General features: G+C 42.2%; 1 protein-coding gene and 1 non-coding gene across 2 annotated transcripts in view; both read left to right on the top strand.

The window, feature by feature from the left end:
• Positions 1 to 23,485, top strand: part of aop (anterior open) — a 399,666-nt gene that overhangs the window by 210,866 nt on the left and 165,315 nt on the right. The gene's annotated exons all lie outside the window — the stretch shown is intronic.
• On the top strand, positions 1,646 to 1,764 carry LOC128693354 (5S ribosomal RNA). The gene has a single exon (XR_008407709.1). It is a non-coding gene; the product is annotated as a 5S ribosomal RNA (ribosomal RNA).

Genomic DNA, 23,485 nt, shown 5'->3' with positions numbered 1-23,485 from the left:
TAAGAATTTAGGAAAATATTCAATTATACACCTATACAATGACATGTCTTCTTAAAGCAAAATCTAGGTTAATCTTTGCTATGATCTAAGGGAAGAGAACATCTCTTAGCTTGCAAAGTGCACGCTAAGAACTCTCGTCTTTAATAACACATTAAGGGGCCTGCGCTGATGCTCGTATTGGGCTCTTGAACCCACAAATTACAGTTACCCTTCTCTTCCTTGGATCAAACCTAATTGCCTCTGAATCCCTAGGAGCTGTACGACCTTTACGGGTCATACAGGCAATAGGTTAGGCACAGCCTATTTCCACTTGTCTGTTCCATCCACCACTGACACCATCACTAGACTTCTCTCCTGTCAACAGTACATAAGTCCTCGACTTCGGGCATTAACTTCAGAGACATTAAAACTGCTGGACCGAACACCACCTTTCAAGGTTCAGGGGCTGATTAACTACTTCATGTCTTCCACTCTCTCCAACAGTTTCACCAAGGCTGAGGGACTGATCACCTCAAACTACTTTTCTACGTCTTCCACCGTCGCCAGTAATATTTATTACACTAATTGGTGAAACATTTCCTTAATAAATATAGCCAAGTGGTGCACAAGTGTCTTATTTATCGAATAATATACGTGTCATGTAGCAGAGAGGGAACAGCGCTGAGAAAACTCCACGTCCACTTACCTCACCTGACATTTTTTCCACTCGGCAAAAGTTTAGTTTTCATTGTTTTCCTCGACGCTGCTGAGACTCGCTGGACCCACCATCGTATTAATTATTAGAAATGCTGCCAAATATAGTCCTTTCTTTTCTTTTTGTATCTGTCAGTCAGTCCGTCTGACGCTCTCTCATCTAGATGTAGAACTAGAGGTATCTAGAAGAATTCAGGTACACACAGTGACAGTGGAGTAACATGAGCAGCTGTGATGGTAATAGTACTAATACTCTTGTGGTACTAGTACTCTATTATAAAGTCCATGCCGTTTTTCAAACGTGGTTAGTTTAGGGTTGGTAAGGTTTGTCGGGAAGCAGGACAAGTATTTCCTGGCGTGGGTCTTAGTCATATGATGACCGGCAGCTGGAGCTTTTGGTCATCTGACCGAGGCTTTCCGCTGGCTTACCGGTCCACCCTCTTTAAAAATTATGGTTATGATTATAACCATTAGCAGAAAAAAAAGTGGTATGGTGTTTTTTCTCTTTTATGCTGGCAAAGGCCGGGAGTGGAAGGCTAAGAGAGAGAGAGAGAGAGAGAGAGAGAGAGAGAGAGAGAGAGAGAGAGAGAGAGAGACTGACTTTGCTTTACTGTCCTTGCCTCAATCATCTAGAAAATAGTAAACGGTACTTAATCAAGATAGAAGTAGAGAGTTCTTGTCAGGTAACCTAAGTGTGGACTCTTCCTCTTCTATCTGCCCTTCCAATGCTCTCTCTCTCTCTCTCTCACACACACACACACACACACACACACACACACACACACACACACACACACACACACACACACACACACACACACACACACACCACACAAACACACATTACAAACCGGTGTCTGTCAGGTGACAGCATTTCACATGTTTTTAACTGATTTTCAAATACTTTATTGTAAATCACATGGAACATCTCTATTAAATTAATGTTATCGCAACCCTCGGCCATACCACGTTGAACGCACCGCTTCTCGTCCGATCATCGAAGTTAAGCAATGTTGGGTTTGGTTAGTACTTGGATGGGTGACCGCCTGGGAACACCAAATGCTGTTGGCAAAAATCTTAAGACTCCTGGTTGTCTTCAAGAGGGAGCTGGACAGATACCTAAAGACGGTGCCGGATCAGCCGGGCTGTGGTTCGTACGTTGGATTGTGTGCGGCCAGCAGTAACAGCCTCGCTGATCAGGCCCTGATCCACTGGGAGGCCTGGTCGTGGACCGGGCCGCGGGGGTGTTGATCCCCGGAATGCCCTCCAGGTAGACTCTCCCTTTCTCTCTCCCCCCACTATCGAGCCTGACATTAAATAATAATTGACATTTGTTAGAGTAGGACAACATGAAGCTGTGACGTCATTTGCGGGGGATATTTCTAGGCCTGACCTTTACAGTTAGTGCTGGCTTGACTCTGTAAGGAATTCCCTCCCCCCTCCATCTCCAGTTCCCCCTTTCCCACCACATCTCTGGCTTTCCCCTCTCCCACTACCTTCCTCTACAACAACTACCTTCACCAATCCATCCCAGTCTTCCTTCTAGGGTTGACATCCAAGGAATCAGAGCTCCCCTCCTCTTAATGGGATCGAGTCCGACTGCCTGCAGTTCCCAAGGAGCCGTATAACCCCTGCGGTTCAGCGGTTCCCCATAAACACAATAATAATAAAATATTCACATTAATAATAATAATAATAATAATAATAATAATAGGAATAATAATAGCAATAATAATAACAGCAATAATATTAAATGACGTTGATAAATACACCATTTGCTTCTTATCACATTGTGTAGTACACAATATTATGACAAGGGAACTTTTCCACACACATTATTACTGATCTATATCAACATTTTACCTGTCAATAAAGAGTTAATGGCGGAACATGTCTTTATTTTCTGCTACGTCCGTTTCTCTCTCGACTGCTTCTCCATCCTTCAAGATGAGTGATGCCTTCATGCTGGTGAAGGGATTTCAATTCAAGGAAGGAGTGTAAGATACATGTGCAGCAGTTAGGTATAAGAAAGTAGGTTTATTTGGGCACAGGTACAGACAAGTACAATTATCATACGTTGTGTAAATTCCCTAGAATATCCTAAAAAAAAAAAATGAGTTTTTCAGGGTTCTTTATTTATGCAACTGATGAAGCCTACACAGTAGGCTTCATCAGTTGCATTCATAGGTGACTAAATATAGATACACAGCAGAAGCACTCGAGATGTGAAGGTGTGATCCGTCCATCAGCCTTGAAGACGTAGTTGTGAGGAGGGTCAGTCCCTCAGTCTGAAGGGAAGGGCAGGTTAGACCTGATGGTCTCCCATTTCCCGGACCCTGTATGACCCATATAAGAATTTTCATCCTCCCCTTCCCCATCCTCTACCATCTCTATTTCTTCATTCTCGACTGCAGCATCCTCAGTCAGTCGCCGCCTTTCTTCAATACCCTTTTCCTTCCAGCCTTTTAATAATCTTTCACCTATTGTCTCTTTCCATCCTCAAATCTCCTATCCCCTTCCATCCTCCAGTATCCTTTCACACACACCTTCCTCTATCCTCCTTGTCTATCTCACTTCCCTTGTCGCTTGCCCGTCCTTTCAGTCCTAACCTCTTCCCTTCTCAATCCCCCAACCACTACAGATTTCCCCATCAACTTTTGCCCTTATCCCCCCTAACCACTCAGCCCTCTTTCCCTACTCACCCCTCCCCTTTGCTCTTACGTCAAGGGGACTACAGGACCCCTGCGTAGGCTGGGCGTTGTGCGTCATCCCCCCACATTACCTCACTTCCCCGCGTCGTACCTTTACCTCCCTAGAGACGCAAGTCTGCCGTGTGGGAAGCAGAGGCGGGATCAGTGAAAGATATGGAAAGAGAGAGAAGAGAACGTACAGGGAAAAGGCAGATAGCAGAAGACCTTGCAACATTCTACGTGGGTTCTATAACTACTTTTGCTTAAATAGTTATAGTATAGCTGAAGGCTCTTCCCCCATGCTACAGCGACAACTGGCTTGTCCAAAGGGGGTGTAGATCGTCATAATGTATTGAAGCACGTGCATGGATATATATTAGGAAAAAACAGAACTAATTCGAACTTCTACTGACACTTACGGCGTGACATTAACGTGAGGGTTGGTTGCGACCTCAGCAGACTTAATTAAAACGTCTTGATTTTAACGTTGCGCCCATTACTGTTAATCAGTTGTGGTTAAATGCAACAATAAACACTACATTATTGTCTGGGCTGATCAATGAGTAAGAAAACACATGGTACACCATGAAGATAGGTTGAGGTGTCACACTTAAGAGATGAAAGAAAAAGATCTAATGGTTATAATCATAACTGATCAAGGGGAGAACCGATAAGCCAGTGGAAGGCTTCGGCCAGATGACCAAAAGCTCCTAGGTGCGGGTCATCATATGACCAAGACCCGCATCAGGAAACACATGTCCTGTTTCCTGACAAACTTTACCTAACATAAACAAGAGATGGAGTCAAGAGGGAAATGGTCGTGAATGCATTCACTTGGGACACCTTGAAGACGTCACGGTCCTTGTACCTTCATCATTCCAAACGCATGTTTATGATAGAGAGGCTGTATACATGAGCAGGAGAGCTTAGTAGTGAATGCGAATGCATTCGTATCTATTTTCCTCTAGTCCTGGTCAAGGACTGGTCAAGGACTGGTCAAGGACTGGTCAACGGCTAGACCCCCGGAACACCATCCTTGTTAAACCAAAGTTTGGTCCGAGTCTCACACTTGCTCTGCAACACTTGGTGTGTAATTCAGCGCACTGCTAACAGATCTGAATATTTTCAAAAGTGGTATAAATGGTTAGGCATCATTGGATCATAATGGAATGATGCTTTATCTGGTGAGTTCGTCAGAGTTCAAGCCTACTTACTGGATATGGAACATTACGGTTGTCTTTCTCCTATACACTTAACATCAAGAATACTTGAATATCTACAAGAAGGATTAGAGTAAAAGTGTACATATATACAGTGAGATATACACCTCTCAGTGTATACACACTAAAATATATACAACTCTAGGTGTACGAACAAGAACTCATTTAAAATTAAGTCCTTTCTAAAATTTTCTCTTATACTTTTAAAGACATAATTTTTCATGTATGTTAATATAAAAATTAATGATTTTGTACCAAAAGAACCTTAGAAAACTTACCTAATCTTATAACAAGCGCAATTTAATTTAGCCTAATCCAACTAAATGTATTTTATACAAGTTCACATATATACAAGTGTACATATACACAGTGAGATATACACCTCTCAGTATATACACTAAAATATATACAACTCTAAGTATTCGAGTATATACACATACCTTAATGTACCGCATATAGTGCATACACATTAATCGGTGTATACATGGTAAAATATATACACCTGTAGGTGCATATAACCTACTATACAAATTGAATTAGTTGTTAAATTTAAAGATAATCGACATTAAAGCTGTATTTCGCAACTACACTAACATGAACGCCACTTTAATCCCTGACACAGGGATAAAAGTCATCTCTGAGTGTATTACACAAAGGTATACCTGACCTACTACATCATACAAAAGAATCTCTCCCGAACACTGCTTGTTGGAATCATTACATTAACAGCTAACTGATCAGGCTTCCTTCACTGAATGAAACTCACTCATAAGGATTCATAAGCACTTGTTTTTCAAAATCTACGAATTCTCACAAAAGCATGAAAAAAACAATCTGGCAAAGGCTTTTATTATTGTTATTATACAATTATTATTGTTGTTTTATTATTTTGATTTTTATTATTACCTCCACGCTGGACCCCTGTGGCCCATTCAGCAGAAGGAATGGTGGAGACTCGACCCTCCGTTCGTTAACCGCCAGACAACACAAAGACGCTACAGTCACTTTAGAAAAAAAATAATATATGCATAGTTATTTAGTAAAGCTAATCTTGAAATTCTTAAGCACACTGCATCAAGCTCAAGCCCCCGCCCTCCATGTGACCGCTATAAAGCTAAGTGAGAATATGGCTAACTTACCAGACCAAAGCTAAAATAACTTACCTGATCAAAGTATCGTCTAACAAGTGATGGTCACTTCACAGCCACGTAAACTTGTGATAAAAAAAAATACCGTTCAATTGGTGTGCCTTGATGCTGGTGAAGATGTTCTGATGCAAGGGAAGTGCAGCTAACCTTTATGATACAGTGTCGACTGTTGTTGACGAGTTTACACTCGGTGAAGAAGCGATAAATACAACCATGGAAGGGATTAAACCGCAGGTCCGCCACAACACATGCGTCATATCTGACACCCTGACAACTGAACTCTTAATATAATTGATGTTATACATCCACTCGGCTATTCATCTGTCAATATATTCGCAGAACAGGCGAAATATTCACAAACATTAATCTCAGGTCAAAGGAGATTCGAACCTACGCACCTTGGAACAAGGTACGCAGGCTGCCTTAGACCAAAGCGTCTAGCGTTAGCTAGGCGCCAAGGTATTTTGGACCAGTGTGGTACGGTGGTAGAGCACTGCGTACCTTGTTCCAAGGTACGAAGGTTCGAATCTTCTTCGACCTGAGATTAATGCTTGTGAATATATATATATATATATATATATATATATATATATATATATATACACATGTATATATGTATATATAGTGTGTGTGTGCGTGTGTGAAATTGATCAATTAGCAAGAATTCATTTAAAATTAAGTACTTTCTAAAATTTTCTCTTATACATTTAAAGATATTTTTTTTCATGTATGTAAACATAAAAATTAATGATTTTCTACCAAAAGAACCTTAGAAAACTTACTTTATTATAACAAGCGCAATTTAATTTAGCCTAATCCAACTAAATATATTTTATACAAGTTTACAATAATTTAATGACAACAGAATGAAATATATTTTCTTTGTTACATTCAGTGTGATTTTGCGATATTATTGCATACATAAATTTTCGCTTTCCCTGTTCGGCAAGAATTGTGTTGCTATTTAAGCCAAATTCATAAGTTTTACTTATTCAGCACGATATATATATATATATATATATATATATATATATATATCTGTGTGTGTGTGTGTGTGTGTGTGTGTGTGTGTGTGTGTGTGTGTGTGTGTGTGTGTGTGTGTGTGTGTGTGTGTGTGTAAGCCGAACTTGGCAAATACGTTAAACCCCCTTAAAAATGAGAAAAAAATGAAGAGGAGAGGCAGGAAGAAGAGAGACAGGAAGGAGAGGAGAGGGAAGAAGCAGAGGAGATAGGAAGGAGAGGAGAAGCAGGAAAGACAGGAGAGGAAAGGGGATGCTCCACTGAGGACGATAAACTCTCTAAATTAACAAACTTTTTTCAGCAGTAAAATCTTTAGTTCCTAGAAGAATGTGAGTGGATAGAGAGAGAGAGAGAGAGAGAGAGAGAGAGAGAGAGAGAGAATGGGAAAGATAACAGGAGACCTTACACTCCGCAGAGGCCATACTTAGAGGGCTAACAATAGTCTGACCACTTACACTACTTTCTAGATAGTTAACTCAAGGATTGTAATGCAGCAAGTTGTCTCTTCGCCTCCACTCCCTCTGGCACAGTGCCAGCCTCAAACAGTAAGGAACAAATAAAATGCCATATTTGATAGAAAAAGGAAAACTGGATGCAAGACAAGGACTACAACTTCAGATTCTGAGGCAGCACTACTACTACTACCACCACTACTACTACTACCACCATTACTACTATTCCACTGTCAACCGCAGCACTTTGTCAGCTACTAATTCTGGCATGAGACTGGAGACATGTACAGAAGCAAAAGGAGAAGTGCAGCAGTCGAAGATATCGTCATACGTGGGTAAGGCATATCACTGGAAGTGGGTTATGCCTTTAAAATACGCCTCAGATTTAGTAATGGAGTGGCAGAAGTTGAGATGCAGAAGTTGAAGACTTGATCACTTGTGACCAGGACCTTATTGGTAATCAATGGTTCATCTTACGGGCATGACTTATTTCCACTAGTGGGCTTCCGCCCCCAAGTGATGATGTCTTCAAATGCTACACTTCTCCTCTCGCTTCAGTATATATCTCCATCTTTATGCCTTTGTATTAGATTAATAAAGTCTGCTGTGCAGGAGATACGTTTCTGAACACACTCAGGGGCGTTGCATATTTCTTATTCATCAAAATACCATGGCTGAAACAAGTTCAGACGACGTTTCAACCCATCCAGGATCATTATCACGTTACAAATGCTCAATAAGAAAGCAGAATAGAGACAGGTCGGGAAGAGGAAGGTGGTTGACCACCGCGGAGAAGCACCAGTCCTGTCATAAGATTAACTTAACGTTGTCTCTCGTCAGCACTAGAAATACCTCATTCTTTCTTCATATTAAGTACTTTAGTGGTTTCATCAATAGTCATATTTTCCTTTAATAATATTCTTTTACTTGTAAACTTAAGATAAAAAAAAGGTATTTTTTTTTTAAATTAGGTAAACACAAAGAACAAGCAAGTGGCCAAGAGTAATTCTTAGAGGTTCATTATATTGTTGCTTTTTTAAAATCTTTCAACATTTTTACTGTTTTACCAAACTAAAACTGTAACTGAAAATCTATCAGCGATGATACACAATCTTCACACGTAATTTCAGTTACTCTAAAATTGGCAGCATAATTAGAATTGTACTCTACAATAGTTCTGAGAGATTCCAGTATTAGTGATGCTGATTTTTTGTTGTACAACTGTTATTGTACGAGGGAGAGTGATACCTGGTTATCTACAAGACGATACATTACTATACCGAGAAAAACATTGTCTGCTACTGAGGTAAATATGTGTCCTGTATCAAGATGAGTATACGGATTCCAAATCCGAAGTCAGAATTGACAAAGCACGTCAAGATTCTCAGTTACCAAAAAAATTAGGCATTATTTCTCCAAAAAAATATCAAGCATATTGCATAGTTGTGCAACTGACGCACGCGCATGATGTTCAATCATCGTCACCACAATAGAAAATACACACAAAAACATTATTTTCCATTGTTTCTGTAACAAGAAAATTTTACATGTTCGGTTAATTTTGATTTCAGATTCAAAACCAATCAACTGGAATTAGTGTAAAACACAAACCTTTACCACAGTAACAAATTTAATGTTGTTCAGTGTAGCAACAAGTTTCCTACTAACCTTCAATTTTGGTCGTTCACTTTTATGACCAATCTGTCTGTGAAACACTTGGATTTTCGTTTTGTGTATATATATATATATATATATATATATATATATATATATATATATATATATATATATATATATATATATTATATATGCGCAATAAGATCACAATAAACAGGTGATTTTAAAATATGCAAAGTAACAACTGTGAAAGAGTAGTGAAATTCCAAGCGCTTTCGTGACTACTCACATTCAATACAGCAGTGTGTTTCTCAGTTCCTGTTTATTGTACAAATGTAAGCTCGAAGAGTAGGCAGAGACTCTTCTGCTTTACTGTCTATAATTCATTTGCCTTAACACTATAACCTTGACAGTAGCTAATATATTTTTTTTTCTAAAATTCAACCACGGTATGGCACCAAAGGTTCTCTCTCTCTCTCTCTCTCTCTCTCTCCCCCCTTTCTAGTCATTTATAATTCAACTATATCACTATTTTCCATGACTTCGTTCACTTTCCTTCCTCCTCCTACTCTTCCCATTTCTTTTCCTCTTTCCCTCTTTCTCCTGTCTCCTCCCATTTCTACACATCCTCCTCCTCTTTTTTTTCCTCTTCTTACCCCACCTCTATCAAGGTCTGTCTTATTCTTCTCGTCCTCTTCCTCCTCCTCCCCTTCCCACCTCCGTCTCTTCCTCCTGCCGCACTTCCTCCTCGTGGAGTTCATTTCCTGCTGTTACTTCCGACTATTGATCCTCACCTCTCTCCCTCACTCTCTTTTTCCCTCCCTCTCTCCCTCCCTCTATCCCACCGGCCCTTACCACCCTCACCAGCCTCTTGGTTGCTTACGAACACCAGTGTTGTGTTGAGACGTACACCAGTATTGTGTTTAGACGTACACCAGTGTTGTGCTGAAACGTACACCAGTGTTCAGACGTACACTACTGTTGTGCTGAGACGTCCCCCAAGGCACAGTACTCGCCTCACCTCTCTTTCTCATACCAGATAAAGACAGCGACACAAACCACAGCAACATATCGTCCTTCGTAGTCGATACCATAATTATATTTAGAGTGACCTCCAGTAAAGACAGGAACCTCCAAGCTGATATAAACTGAGTCGTCCAGTAAATGTCAGGGGCCTAAGACTCTTCAACTGCCTCCCAGCATACATGAGGAGGATTACCAATAGACCTCTGGCTGTCTTCAAGAGAGAGTTGGACAGGCACCTAAAGTCAGTATCTACCAGCCAGGCTATGGCTCGTACGTCGGTTTGCGTGCGGCCAGCAGTAACAGCCTGATTGATCAAGCCCTGCTCCACCGCGAGACCTGGTTATGGATCGGGCCGCGAGGGCCTTGACCCCCCGAAACACCCTCCGGATAGACTCCAGGTGAGCCACTGACAACAATATGATGTTCATTGATAAATTTTAGTGGCTATGGAAAAAATAAGAAAGTAAATACTGGCCTGGATTACAAGACAAACTCCAATCACTAAAGAGAAAGTTTCATGTGAGAGATCTGGGAGTGACAATATCAGTATCTCGCTTTCAAGGATCACAACATTGCTGTTATCACTCCTGCATGGAAGAATGATAAGATGGATAACTAGAACCTTTAAAAAAAGAGATAAGCCATTGATGCTCTTTAAGTCACTTGTTATCTCTAGGTTGGAATATTTCTGTTTACTAACAGCCCCCTTCAAGGCAAGCGAAACTGCAGAGCTAGAGAACATATAGAGAACCTTCACAACTTGCACCAACTTAGTCAAATACCTGAATTACTGGAAGCGCTTGAAGTCCCTCGAACTGTGCAACGTGGAACATAGGTGAGAAAGATGCATCTTAAATTATACCTGAAAAATTCTGGGGAGATGACAGCAAGAAATTTAGCAGATGGTACAAAATACCTCCAATGTAAAGAAGCGGTGCAATGAGTACACTAAGTGACTACTCAACATGCTCCTTTCATAAATAAGAGTACTTACCAACAAGCTAATTTCTATCGTCAAGAAAGAACTTGATCATTTCTTAAGTCATTTCCTGATCAGCTGGGCTGTGATGTAATAGCTAGGCTGCAAACACTAGCACCAACATCTCAGTCGATCACGCCAACACATGGAGAGGCTTTGCTATCCTCTCATACCACTGAAAAACGGAAGCCTTTAAAAGTTCTTAACTCTGGGAGGACGTCTGGTTTTTCATTTTTGTTTCATGTATATTAAATTTGGTTTATGAATCTATTAAATTTCCATTAACGTTCAGTATACATTTATTTTTACCTTCCTCTTTCTTAGTTAATAGTTTTTATAGCGCTATCTTTATTTTCCAACTTTCCTGGGCGAGTCTATTAAAATCGTTTTCCTGTTAGGAGCAAGAAAATACTCTTTTTTTTAAATTACTAAAAAGAAAAAATAAGGGAATTCTAACGTTAGATTGCTTGGATTTATGTAGGTCTAGTAAGCCTTTTAAGAAAGAACTTTGTCAATAATGCAATAATAAGCCTATTTAGAAAGAATTCTTTAATATTGTAAATGAAAGGAAACCGAGTTAAAGAAAATAAATAACGGTATGAGAGTTTGAATGAGAATAAGTTAAAGTAATTAAGCCAGATATATCTGAGAGAACAAGGTCACACAAGTAATTAAGCCAGATATATCTGAGAGAACAAGGTAACACAAGTAATTAAGCCAGATATATCTGAGAGAACAAGGTAACACAAGTAATTAAGCCAGGTGTATCTGAGAGAACAAGGTAACACAAGTAATTAAGCCAGGTGTATCTGAGAGAACAAGATCACACAAGTAATTAAGCCAGGTGTATCTGAGAGAACAAGATCACACAAGTAATTAAGCCAGGTGTATCTGAGAGAACAAGGTAACACAATTAAGCCAGGTGTATCTGAGAGAACAAGGTAACAAGTAATTAAGCCAGGTGTATCTGAGAGAACAAGGTAACAAGTAATTAAGCCAGGTGTATCTGAGAGAACAAGGTAACACAATTAAGCCAGGTGTATCTGAGAGAACAAGGTAACAAGTAATTAAGCCAGGTGTATCTGAGAGAACAAGGTAACAAGTAATTAAGCCAGGTGTATCTGAGAGAACAAGGTAACACAAGTAATTAAGCCAGGTGTATCTGAGAGAACAAGATCACACAAGTAATTAATCCAGGTGTATCTGAGAGAACAAGGTAACACAAGTAATTAATCCAGGTGTATCTGAGAGAACAAGGTAACACAAGTAATTAATCCAGGTGTATCTGAGAGAACAAGATCACACAAGTAATGCTGAATGAATAATTATATTAAAACAAATTAAAAAGTATTATGAATGTTTAAATTCAAGAAGTGCGAGGTTTAGAATAAATTTGGGGTGTGCGAAGTAGACGATGGTATTTGAGTGTCTGGAGGTGAGAGCGTTATAAAGACAACAAATTCTAGGAGGTATTAAGAGAATTTTATGACAAATGAGGAAACGACGACTTAGCAAGAGTTTAATGGTAGAGTGAGGGTGAGTTGTGGAATGTAACGCGAGTGTTTGGCGAGCACATCATCAGACATCAGTGGGAATAAAGACTCCATCAGTGACCTCTTCCTTTGCTCCCCTCGATCCTCACAGTGCCTTCCCTCATCACTTTATCTCCCACTCACCCACCTCCCACTCCCTTCATTTTATGCCCTGCCAGTGCCTATTCCTGCACTCTCTCTCTCTCTCTCTCTCTCTCTCTCTCTCTCTCTCTCTCTCTCTATTCATATGGTTTCCCCCATCCTGTGCCCGCATTTTTTAGGGTGCCGACCAGCTCAACGGTGAGAGAATTCTAATCTTAATCGCAAGGTCCCAGGTTCGATCCCTAGGTTCGATCCCCAGGTTGGTTCCTACATCGCTACTCCTGCCCATCCTGCGGTACTACTGCTATTGTTACTACAACTGTTATCATTACTACTATTACTGATAATCCTACTACTCCTGCTTCTACTACTTCTGCCGCTGAAAGGTAGTTTGTTAGTCGACTGTTGTGGGCTGAACCAAGAATAAACGTGTTAGAAAACTCGGATCCTTCTGAAATGTGATGTACTTTATAAAAAAAGCTTCCATACCTGCTGCCAATATTCAAGCTCATGAATAAATCAGTTCTAAGTATTTAAGTGATGGGTAAAAGGTGTCAGTGTACCTTAAGATGTTTATGAGAGAAGACTTGAATCTTTCTGCGGTAAATGACGTAGATAATTTGAAAATCTGAGGAGCCATTTCACAAAAATATAAATACTGCTTCTGGAGGCTAGTACAACAAACGGGGAGTAGAATGAAATTAGTTCAGAGGCACCCACACCACCGTATGTCCTCGGATCAAGGTAAAACATCTAGCTCTGCTGGGTGCTTGATTTTTGTGGGATCTGGTTGTCCTGTGGGCCAGAGTGTCATGTGATTTTTGCTCACCATGAGGCGGGGCAAAACGACATCGGTTCGAGTCTTTGGTTAGTTGCAGTGTTATTGATATATATATATATATATATATATATATATATATATATATATATATATATATATATATATATATATATATATATGTGTGTGTGTGTGTGTGTGTGTGTGTGTGTGTGTGTGTGTGTGTGTGTGTGTGTGTGTGTGTGTGTGTATCTTTATACGTATATGCTTCTAAACTGTTGTGTTCTGAGCAACTCTGCAAAAACAGTGATTGTGTGTGAGTGAGGTGAAAGTGTTGAAAGATGATGAAAGTATTTTCTTTTTGGGTCACCCTGCCTCGGTGGGAGACGGCCGACTTGTTAAAAAAATAATATATATAATATACATTATATATATATATATATATATATATATATATATATATATATATATATATATATATTACATACTGTTGTCATAACCATTGCCTCCTTCACTGTATTACTCTTTCTGTGTTAATGTTTACAATAGGACATAATGTCCTCGCACATGTGCTTGACGTGTTCCATATATTGTCACGCTCAAGGACAGATAAAAAATATTTACTCCCGTATATTTTGCTAACATGTGTGTGCACACAGTATCATCAGCAACTGCTCTTCATAAGCTTGTATACAGTACTGTGTATATTACGAGGATGTATGCATGTGCGTATTTACAAGTGCATTTGTTGTTGTACTTATCTGATTACATGTATATGCAATAATGCGAGTGTCTGTGTATGATAAATTGATAATAATGCAGGTTAGTCCCGTCCTATTTATCTTGGGTCTGCCTATATTTAGTGGGTGTTGCTTAGAACAAGTGAAGTTGAGTTTGTTTCGTAAAGTTCAATCTGGTTGTCGTTAGTTTTAAAACGTTGAGGTGTTATTACAACACTGTATCTGCACTGTTTCCCTAGTAATGTGTCTACCGTTAGATATATGAGGTTCTCCAAATTTCTCTCGAACATTTATGTCTTTTCTATTAATATTTTTTGTTGCCTCGCTCAGTGATGATTGAGAGATGTTGAGTGTGGGATAGGTCAGCCTGAGAGGTGTTGTGAGTGTGGGATAGGTCAGCCTGAGAGGTGTTGTGTGGGATAGGTCAGCCTGAGAGGTGTTGTGAGTGTGGGATAGGTCAGCCTGAGAGCTGTTGTGTGGGATAGGTCAGCCTGAGAGGTGTTGCGAGTGTGGGATAGGTCAGCCTGAGAGGTGTTGCGAGTGTGGGATAGGTCAGCCTGAGAAATGTTGCGAGTGTGGGATAGGTCAGCCTGAGAGGTGTTGCGAGTGTGGGATAGGTCAGCCTGAGAGGTGTTGCGAGTGTGGGATAGGTCAGCCTGAGAGGTGTTGCGAGTGTGGGATAGGTCAGCCTGAGAGGTGTTGCGAGTGTGGGATAGGTCAGCCTGAGAGATGGTAATTCCCAAGTAGCAGTAGTATTACTACTGAAACATTAATAACTGATGATATCCTTACTGAAGTCTCCCAGTTCAGGCTGACAGACTCCAACACTGAGACCCATCCTGTGTGATGCAGTATGACAGGGAAACATAGTTATCTTTGTTCCCACTGTGTAACTATCAGATAGAATAGAGAAGCAGCACTTGTAAACAATTTGGCCCCCCCAAAAAAAAAAAATGTTCTCCCTCCCTGTCCTATCTCGTGCCCTTCCACTACTCCTTTCCTGCTCTTCCTTCCCAGGTTCATCACCTGCTCTTCCATGTTTCATCACTTGGTCATCTTTCCCGGTTTCATCACTTCCTCTTCATTCCCATTTTCTCCTCACATTTATCACACACGCCTCTCCCCACTTCACTGAACTTCAGTCACCCCCTCGCCTCCAGTGTCTTCATTCTCGTCCCGTCTCATGTATACAACATTCGCTTCTGCCTCTCTCTCTCTCTCTCTCTCTCTCTCTCTCTCTCTCTCTCTCTCTCTCTCATCTTTCAGTTTCATCTCACCAACATCAGGCCTGTGAGATTCCCTTCACTAGCTTCCCCGACTCACAACCGAAACCTCCCAGGTTCGATTAAGGGATCATAACGAGACGTACGGGTAAGATTCCTTCCCTCGTGATGACCAGTCATTATCACGCTATATATAAATAGGTACCTGGTTAGTGGACTGCTGTGGATCGCATCCTGGTGAAGACACTGATATGTAAAACGTGAGAGAAACTGCAGACTTGCTGGACGACGTTAAGCAAAGCCACACATGGCCGGGTAATATAGCCACACATGGCCGGGTAATATAGCCACACATGGCTGGGTAATATAGCCACACATGACTGGGTAATATAGCCACACATGGCCGGGTAATATAGCCACACATGGTCGGGTAATATAGCCACACATGGTCGGGTAATACAGCCACACATGGTCGGGTAATACAGCCACACATGGCCGGGTAATACAGCCACACATGGTCGGGTAATACAGCCACACATGGCCGGGTAATACAGCCACACATGGCCGGGTAATACAGCCACACATGGTCGGGTAATACAGCCACACATGGTCGGGTAATATAGCCACACATGGCCGGGTAATACAGCCACACATGGCCGGGTAATACAGCCACACATGGTCGGGTAATACAGCCACACATGGTCGGGTAATACAGCCACACATGGTCGGGTAATACAGCCACACATGGCCGGGTAATACAGCCACACATGGCCGGGTAATACAGCCACACATGGTCGGGTAATACAGCCACACATGGTCGGGTAATATAGCCACACACATGGTCGGGTAATATAGCCACACATGGTCGGGTAATATAGCCACACATGGCCGGGTAATATAGCCACACATGGTCGGGTAATATAGTCACACATGGTCGGGTAATATAGCCACACGTGGTCGGGTAATATAGCCACACATGGCCGGGTAATATAGCCACACATGGTCGGGTAATATAGCCACACATGGTCGGGTAATATAGCCACACATGGCCGGGTAATATAGCCACACATGGTCGGGTAATATAGCCACACATGGTCGGGTAATATAGCCACACATGGTCGGGTAATATAGCCACACATGGTCGGGTAATATAGCCACACATGGTCGGGTAATATAGCCACACATGGCCGAGTAATATAGCCACACATGGTCGGCTAATATAGCCACACATGGTCGGGTAATATAGCCACACATGGTCGGCTAATATAGCCACACATGGTCGGGTAATATAGCCACACATGGCCGGGTAATATAGCCACACATGGTCGGGTAATATAGCCACACATGGCCGGGTAATATAGCCACACATGGTCGGGTAATATAGCCACACATGGTCGGGTAATATAGCCACACATGGTCGGGTAATATAGCCACACATGGTCGGGTAATATAGCCACACATGGTCGGGTAATATAGCCACACATGGCCGGGTAATATAGCCACACATGGTCGGGTAATATAGCCACACATGGTCGGGTAATATAGCCACACATGGCCGGGTAATATAGCCACACATGGCCGGGTAATATAGCCACACATGGTCGGGTAATATAGCCACACATGGTCGAGTAATATAGCCACACATGGTCGGGTAATATAGCCACACATGGTCGGGTAATATAGCCACACATGGTCGGGTAATATAGCCACACATGGTCGGGTAATATAGCCACACATGGCCGGGTAATATAGCCACACATGGTCGGGTAATATAGCCACACATGGCCGGGTAATATAGCCACACATGGCCGGGTAATATAGCCACACATGGCCGGGTAATATAGCCACACATGGCCGGGTAATATAGCCACACATGGTCGGGTAATATAGCCACACATGGTCGGGTAATATAGCCACACATGGCCGGGTAATATAGCCACACATGGTCGGGTAACTAATGATGCTAATTAAAATATCGACTATATTTTATTACTTTATTCATGTTCTTCTTCACCTTCACTTGACATCATCTTCACCCTCACCTGACCTCTTCTTCACCTTCACTTAATCTACTGGTAATCATTCTGTTACTCTTGTTACCCACGTTACTTCTTCCTCTCATCTTCACTCATGCTCTCTCTCTCTCTCTTTTCCCTCTCCAACATATTTTTTTTAATGGCTCCTCCTCCTCTCCACTCCATTTCCTCTTTATTCATTTGGCTTTACGTCTCTTCCATCCTCTCTCCTTTTGTTCTGCATTTCCTCTCCAACTTCCCTCGCCACTGTTACTCCCTCTCTCCTTCTTTCTCTATCTCCCTCCCTCCCTATTTCTTTCCCTGCCTTGCTCATCAATTCCCTGCCCTGCTCCTCAATTCCCCGCCTTACTCCTCAATTCCCCGCCTTACTTCTCAATTCCCCGCCTTACTCCTCAATTCCCCGCCTTACTCCTCAATTCCCCGCCTTACTCCTCAATTCCCCGCCTTACTCCTCAATTCCCCGCCTTGCTTCTCAGTTCCCTGCCTTGCTCCTCAGTTCCCCGCCTTGCTTCTCAGTTCCCCGCCTTGCTCCTCAGTTCCCCGCCTTACTTCTCAATTCCCTGCCTTACTTCTCAATCCCCTGCCTTACTTCTCAGTCCCCTGCCTTACTTCTCAGTCCCCTGACTTACTTCTCAGTCCCCTGACTTACTTCTCAGTTCCCTGACTTACTTCTCAATTCCCCCACTTACTTCTCAATTCCCCGACTTACTTCTCAATTCCCCGACTTACTTCTCAATTCCCCGACTTACTTCTCAATTCCCCGACTTACTTCTCAATTCCCCGACTTACTTCTCAATTCCCCGACTTACTTCTCAATTCCCCGACTTACTTCTCAATTCCCCCCGACTTACTTCTCAATTCCCCGACTTACTTCTCAATTCCCCGACTTACTTCTCAATTCCCCGACTTACTTCTCAATTCCCCGACTTACTTCTCAATTCCCCGACTTACTTCTCAATTCCCCGACTTACTTCTCAATTCCCCGACTTACTTCTCAATTCCCCGACTTACTTCTCAATTCCCCGACTTACTTCTCAATTCCCTGACTTACTTCTCAATTCCCTGACTTACTCCTCAATTCCCTGACTTACTCCTCAATTCCCTGCCTTACTCCTCAATTCCCTGCCCTACTTCTCAATTCCCTGCCCTACTTTTCAATTCCCTGCCTTACTCCTCAATTCCCTGCCTTGCTCAATTCCCTGCCTCGCTCCTGCCTTGCTCCTGCCTCTCCTGCCTTCCCTGCCTTGCTCCTTTCTTCCCTGGCTCGCTCCTTTCTTCTCTCCCTCCTTCCTTTCCTCCCTCTCTCCTTCCTTTCCTCCCTCTCTCCTTCCCTTGGGACGCTGGGCTTCATTTCCCCCTCGTACTTCCGAGTATTGATTCTTCCTCCCCTCCACCACCTCTTCCTCCCTTCGTTATTCTCCTCCTCACTCCTCATACCTCTGCTTTTCTCCTTTCCTATAGCTTCGCTTCTTCTATAGCACCCTTCAGCTCCTTTACTTTCTCCATCTCCACTTCATTCGCCTCACTATCTTGCACGTTTTCTTTATTTCCACCCTCGTCTCTCCCTCCCTCCCTCTGTATAATATTATATATATATATATATATATATATATATATATATATATATATATATATATATATATATATATATATATATATATATATATATATATATATATATGTTTGTCTTTCGAACGCTTGTAGTCAGAAGTGCTAAAAATATACGAGTTAATGACATCAGAATTTATAAAAAGATCAAAACGAAGGAATGTGTTGTGAAGGTGTGCGCCCCAGAAATACCACTAGTTTTATATTTATACCTGGGAGGGTGCAGAAAGGATTCTAGGAAATAATTCTTCACAGACAGTGTTGCACTGCTGGAATGGTAAGCAGGAGGAGGAGGTAGCAATGTGCTACATACAGTCTTCGGAAGCACGAATTATGAATGAGAAATAATGTAATGAAGATGTGACACCATGATCAGTGCTCTGCTGCAACGTCTACAAAGATGACACCATGATCACTGCTCTGCTGCAACGTCTACAAAGATGACACCATGATCACTGCTCTGCTGCAACGTCTACAAAGATGACACCATGATCACTGCTCTCCTGCAACGTCTACAAAGATGACACCATGATCACTGCTCTGCTGCAACGTCTACAAAGATGACACCATGATCACTGCTCTGCTGCAACGTCTACAAAGATGACACCATGATCACTGCTCTGCTGCAACGTCTACAAAGATGACACCATGATCACTGCCCTGCTGCAACGTCTACAAAGATGACACCATGATCACTGCTCTGCTGCAACGTCTACAAAGATGACACCATGATCACTGCTCTGCTGCAACGTCTACAAAGATGACACCATGATCACTGCTCTGCTGCAACGTCTACAAAGATGACACCATGATCACTGCCCTGCTGCAACGTCTACAAAGATGACACCATGATCACTGCTCTGCTGCAACGTCTACAAAGATGACACCATGATCACTGCTCTGCTGCAACGTCTACAAAGATGACACCATGATCACTGCTCTGCTGCAACGTCTACAAAGATGACACCATGATCACTGCTCTGCTGCAACGTCTACAAAGATGACACCATGATCACTACTCTGCTGCAACGTCTACAAAGATGACACCATGATCACTGCTCTGCTGCAACGTCTACAAAGATGACACCATGATCACTGCTCTGCTGCAACAACGTCTACAAAGATGACACCATGATCACTACTCTGCTGCAACGTCTACAAAGATGACACCATGATCACTGCTCTGCTGCAACGTCTACAAAGATGACACCATGATCACTGCTCTGCTGCAACGTCTACAAAGATGACACCATGATCACTGCTCTGCTGCAACGTCTACAAAGATGACACCATGATCACTGCTCTGCTGCAACGTCTACAAAGATGACACCATGATCACTGCTCTGCTGCAACGTCTACAAAGATGACACCATGATCACTGCTCTGCTGCAACGTCTACAAAGATGACACCATGATCACTGCTCTGCTGCAACGTCTACAAAGATGACACCATGATCACTGCTCTGCTGCAACGTCTACAAAGATGACACCATGATCACTGCTCTGCTGCAACGTCTACAAAGATGACACCATGATCACTGCTCTGCTGCAACGTCTACAAAGATGACACCATGATCACTGCTCTGCTGCAACGTCTACAAAGATGACACCATGACACCATGATCACTGCTCTGCTGCAACGTCTACAAAGATGACACCATGATCACTGCTCTGCTGCAACGTCTACAAAGATGACACCATGATCACTGCTCTGCTGCAACGTCTACAAAGATGACACCATGATCACTGCTCTGCTGCAACGTCTACAAAGATGACACCATGATCACTGCTCTGCTGCAACGTCTACAAAGATGACACCATGATCACTGCTCTGCTGCAACGTCTACAAAGATGACCCCATGATCACTGCTCTGCTGCAACGTCTACAAAGATGACACCATGATCACTGCTCTGCTGCAACGTCTACAAAGATGACACCATGATCACTGCTCTGCTGCAACGTCTACAAAGATGACACCATGATCACTGCTCTGCTGCAACGTCTACAAAGATGATACCATGATCACTGCTCTCCTGCAACGTCTACAAAGATGACACCATGATCACTGCTCTCCTGCAACGTCTACAAAGATGACACCATGATCACTGCTCTCCTGCAACGTCTACAAAGATGACACCATGATCACTGCTCTGCTGTAACGTCTACAAAGATGACACCATGATCACTGCTCTGCTGCAACGTCTACAAAGATGACACCATGATCACTGCTCTGCTGCAACGTCTACAAAGATGACACCATGATCACTGCTCTGCTGCAACGTCTACAAAGATGACACCATGATCACTGCTCTGCTGCAACGTCTACAAAGATGACACCATGATCACTGCTCTGCTGCAACGTCTACAAAGATGACACCATGATCACTGCTCTGCTGCAACGTCTACAAAGATGACACCATGATCACTGCTCTGCTGCAACGTCTACAAAGATGACACCATGATCACTGCTCTGCTGCAACGTCTACAAAGATGACACCATGATCACTGCTCTGCTGCAACGTCTACAAAGATGACACCATGATCACTGCCCTGCTGCAACGTCTACAAAGATGACACCATGATCACTGCCCTGCTGCAACGTCTACAAAGATGACACCATGATCACTGCCCTGCTGCAACGTCTACAAAGATGACACCATGATCACTGCTCTCCTGCAACGTCTACAAAGATGACACCATGATCACTGCCCTGCTGCAACGTCTACAAAGATGACACCATGATCACTGCTCTCCTGCAACGTCTACAAAGAGGACACCATGATCACTGCTCTGCTGTAACGTCTGCAAAGATGACACCATGATCACTGCTCTGCTGCAACGTCTACAAAGATGACACAATGATCACTGCTCTGCTGTAACGTCTGCAAAGATGACCCCATGATCACTGCTCTGCTGCAACGTCTACAAAGATGACACCATGATCACTGCTCTGCTGCAACGTCTACAAAGATGACACCATGATCACTGCTCTGCTGCAACGTCTACAAAGATGATACCATGATCACTGCTCTCCTGCAACGTCTACAAAGATGACACCATGATCACTGCTCTGCTGCAACGTCTACAAAGATGACACCATGATCACTGCTCTGCTGCAACGTCTACAAAGATGACACCATGATCACTGCTCTGCTGCAACGTCTACAAAGAGATAACCAAGAAAAATCAAAGTCACAATACTGTGGTTGCAATTATTCATAATCAAAACTTAGAAGAGTAGAAGTAAACTGTACAACAGTAGAACTGATATGCATATTGTCATTATTATCAAAAATAAAAACTGACTCAGACTTTAATAATAACCTGTAATCACAGACATACTGGGCTGCTCTACGTTCCCCGTCACCTTCCAACTTGTGCAAATGCCTGTCTTTGTTGCTATGAAAAAATATGATTTGATAACTAATGCGACATTTTATTGTGGCAAAGTTTCGCTCTACAGGAGTGAAACGTTGCCACAGTAAAATGTCGCATTAGTTGCACGTGTCCTTTTACCTAACACATTGTCGATAATTCTACCAACATTAATACAATTATATTCACGGAGAAGAGACTGACTCGTAGGGATCATTCAACACGTCGAGAATGGAAGGTAATCAGGTTTGATAGGAGAAAGGGAAGGGGTACCTCCAGTTTCTTGTATCAACAGTGCTGGTTATTTGTGTATCGTTCCAGTCACGGTATTGTGCCTTTTTTTATTATTTAGTATCATCAGTATCAAGGCATCCTTCTTGTAGTGCTATTAACCATATCCAGGAAAATGAGTGAGAAAAATAATTACGGACTAGTTAACAAATCACCCTAAAAGAGCCCACTTTGCTGTAAATAATCAGCATTGTTTCAACCTTTTTAATTTCTAAAATACGATAACAAGGACTCGATAGGTAAAACAAGAAAGTCTAGGGACATACAGTCCGCCCAGTCAGAACGACTTCGACGCGGTCAGTCTCAAGAAACAAATTTACAGTGTACAAAAATCAGGTTGGAATGAAAGGGATGGTATTTAAGAACATAAGAAGGAACACTGCAGCAGGTCCACTGGCTCATGCGAGGCAGGTCCAGTTCTCTTACCGGCTTAAGCTAACGCCCTAACCTAGTCAGGTCAGGTCACATTCATTTAAGGAAGGAGTACGGCATCTGACCTAATAGCACAAGCTAGTCAGGTCCAACTCACACCCACTCATGTATTTATCTAACCTATTTGTTCCACTCATCCACATCTCTATTACCAAACCAGTGCTTTCCTATGTCCTTCCTGAATCTGAATTTTTCCAACTTCAAGCCATTGCTGCGAGTCCTGTCTAGGCTAGATACTTTTAGCACGCTATTTACATTCCCTTTATTTATTCCTGTTTTCCAATTATACACCTCAATTATATCCCCCCTAATTCTACGTCTTTCTAGAGAGTGCAGATTCAGGGCCCTCAGTCTATCCTCATAGGGAAGATTTCTGATACATGGGATCAATTGTGTCATCCTCCTTTGTATGTTTTCCAGTGCATTTATATCCATTCTGTAATACGGTGACCAAAACTGCGCAGCATAATCTAAATAAGACATAACCAAACATATATATAGAGTTCAAGAATAACCTGAGGA

The sequence above is a fragment of the Cherax quadricarinatus genome, chromosome 28 (genome assembly GCF_038502225.1).
Source record: "Cherax quadricarinatus isolate ZL_2023a chromosome 28, ASM3850222v1, whole genome shotgun sequence".
In the NCBI taxonomy this organism is placed as follows: domain Eukaryota; kingdom Metazoa; phylum Arthropoda; class Malacostraca; order Decapoda; family Parastacidae; genus Cherax; species Cherax quadricarinatus.
Note: the sequence above shows the minus strand (reverse complement) of the source record. Positions and strands in the feature narration are given on the sequence as shown.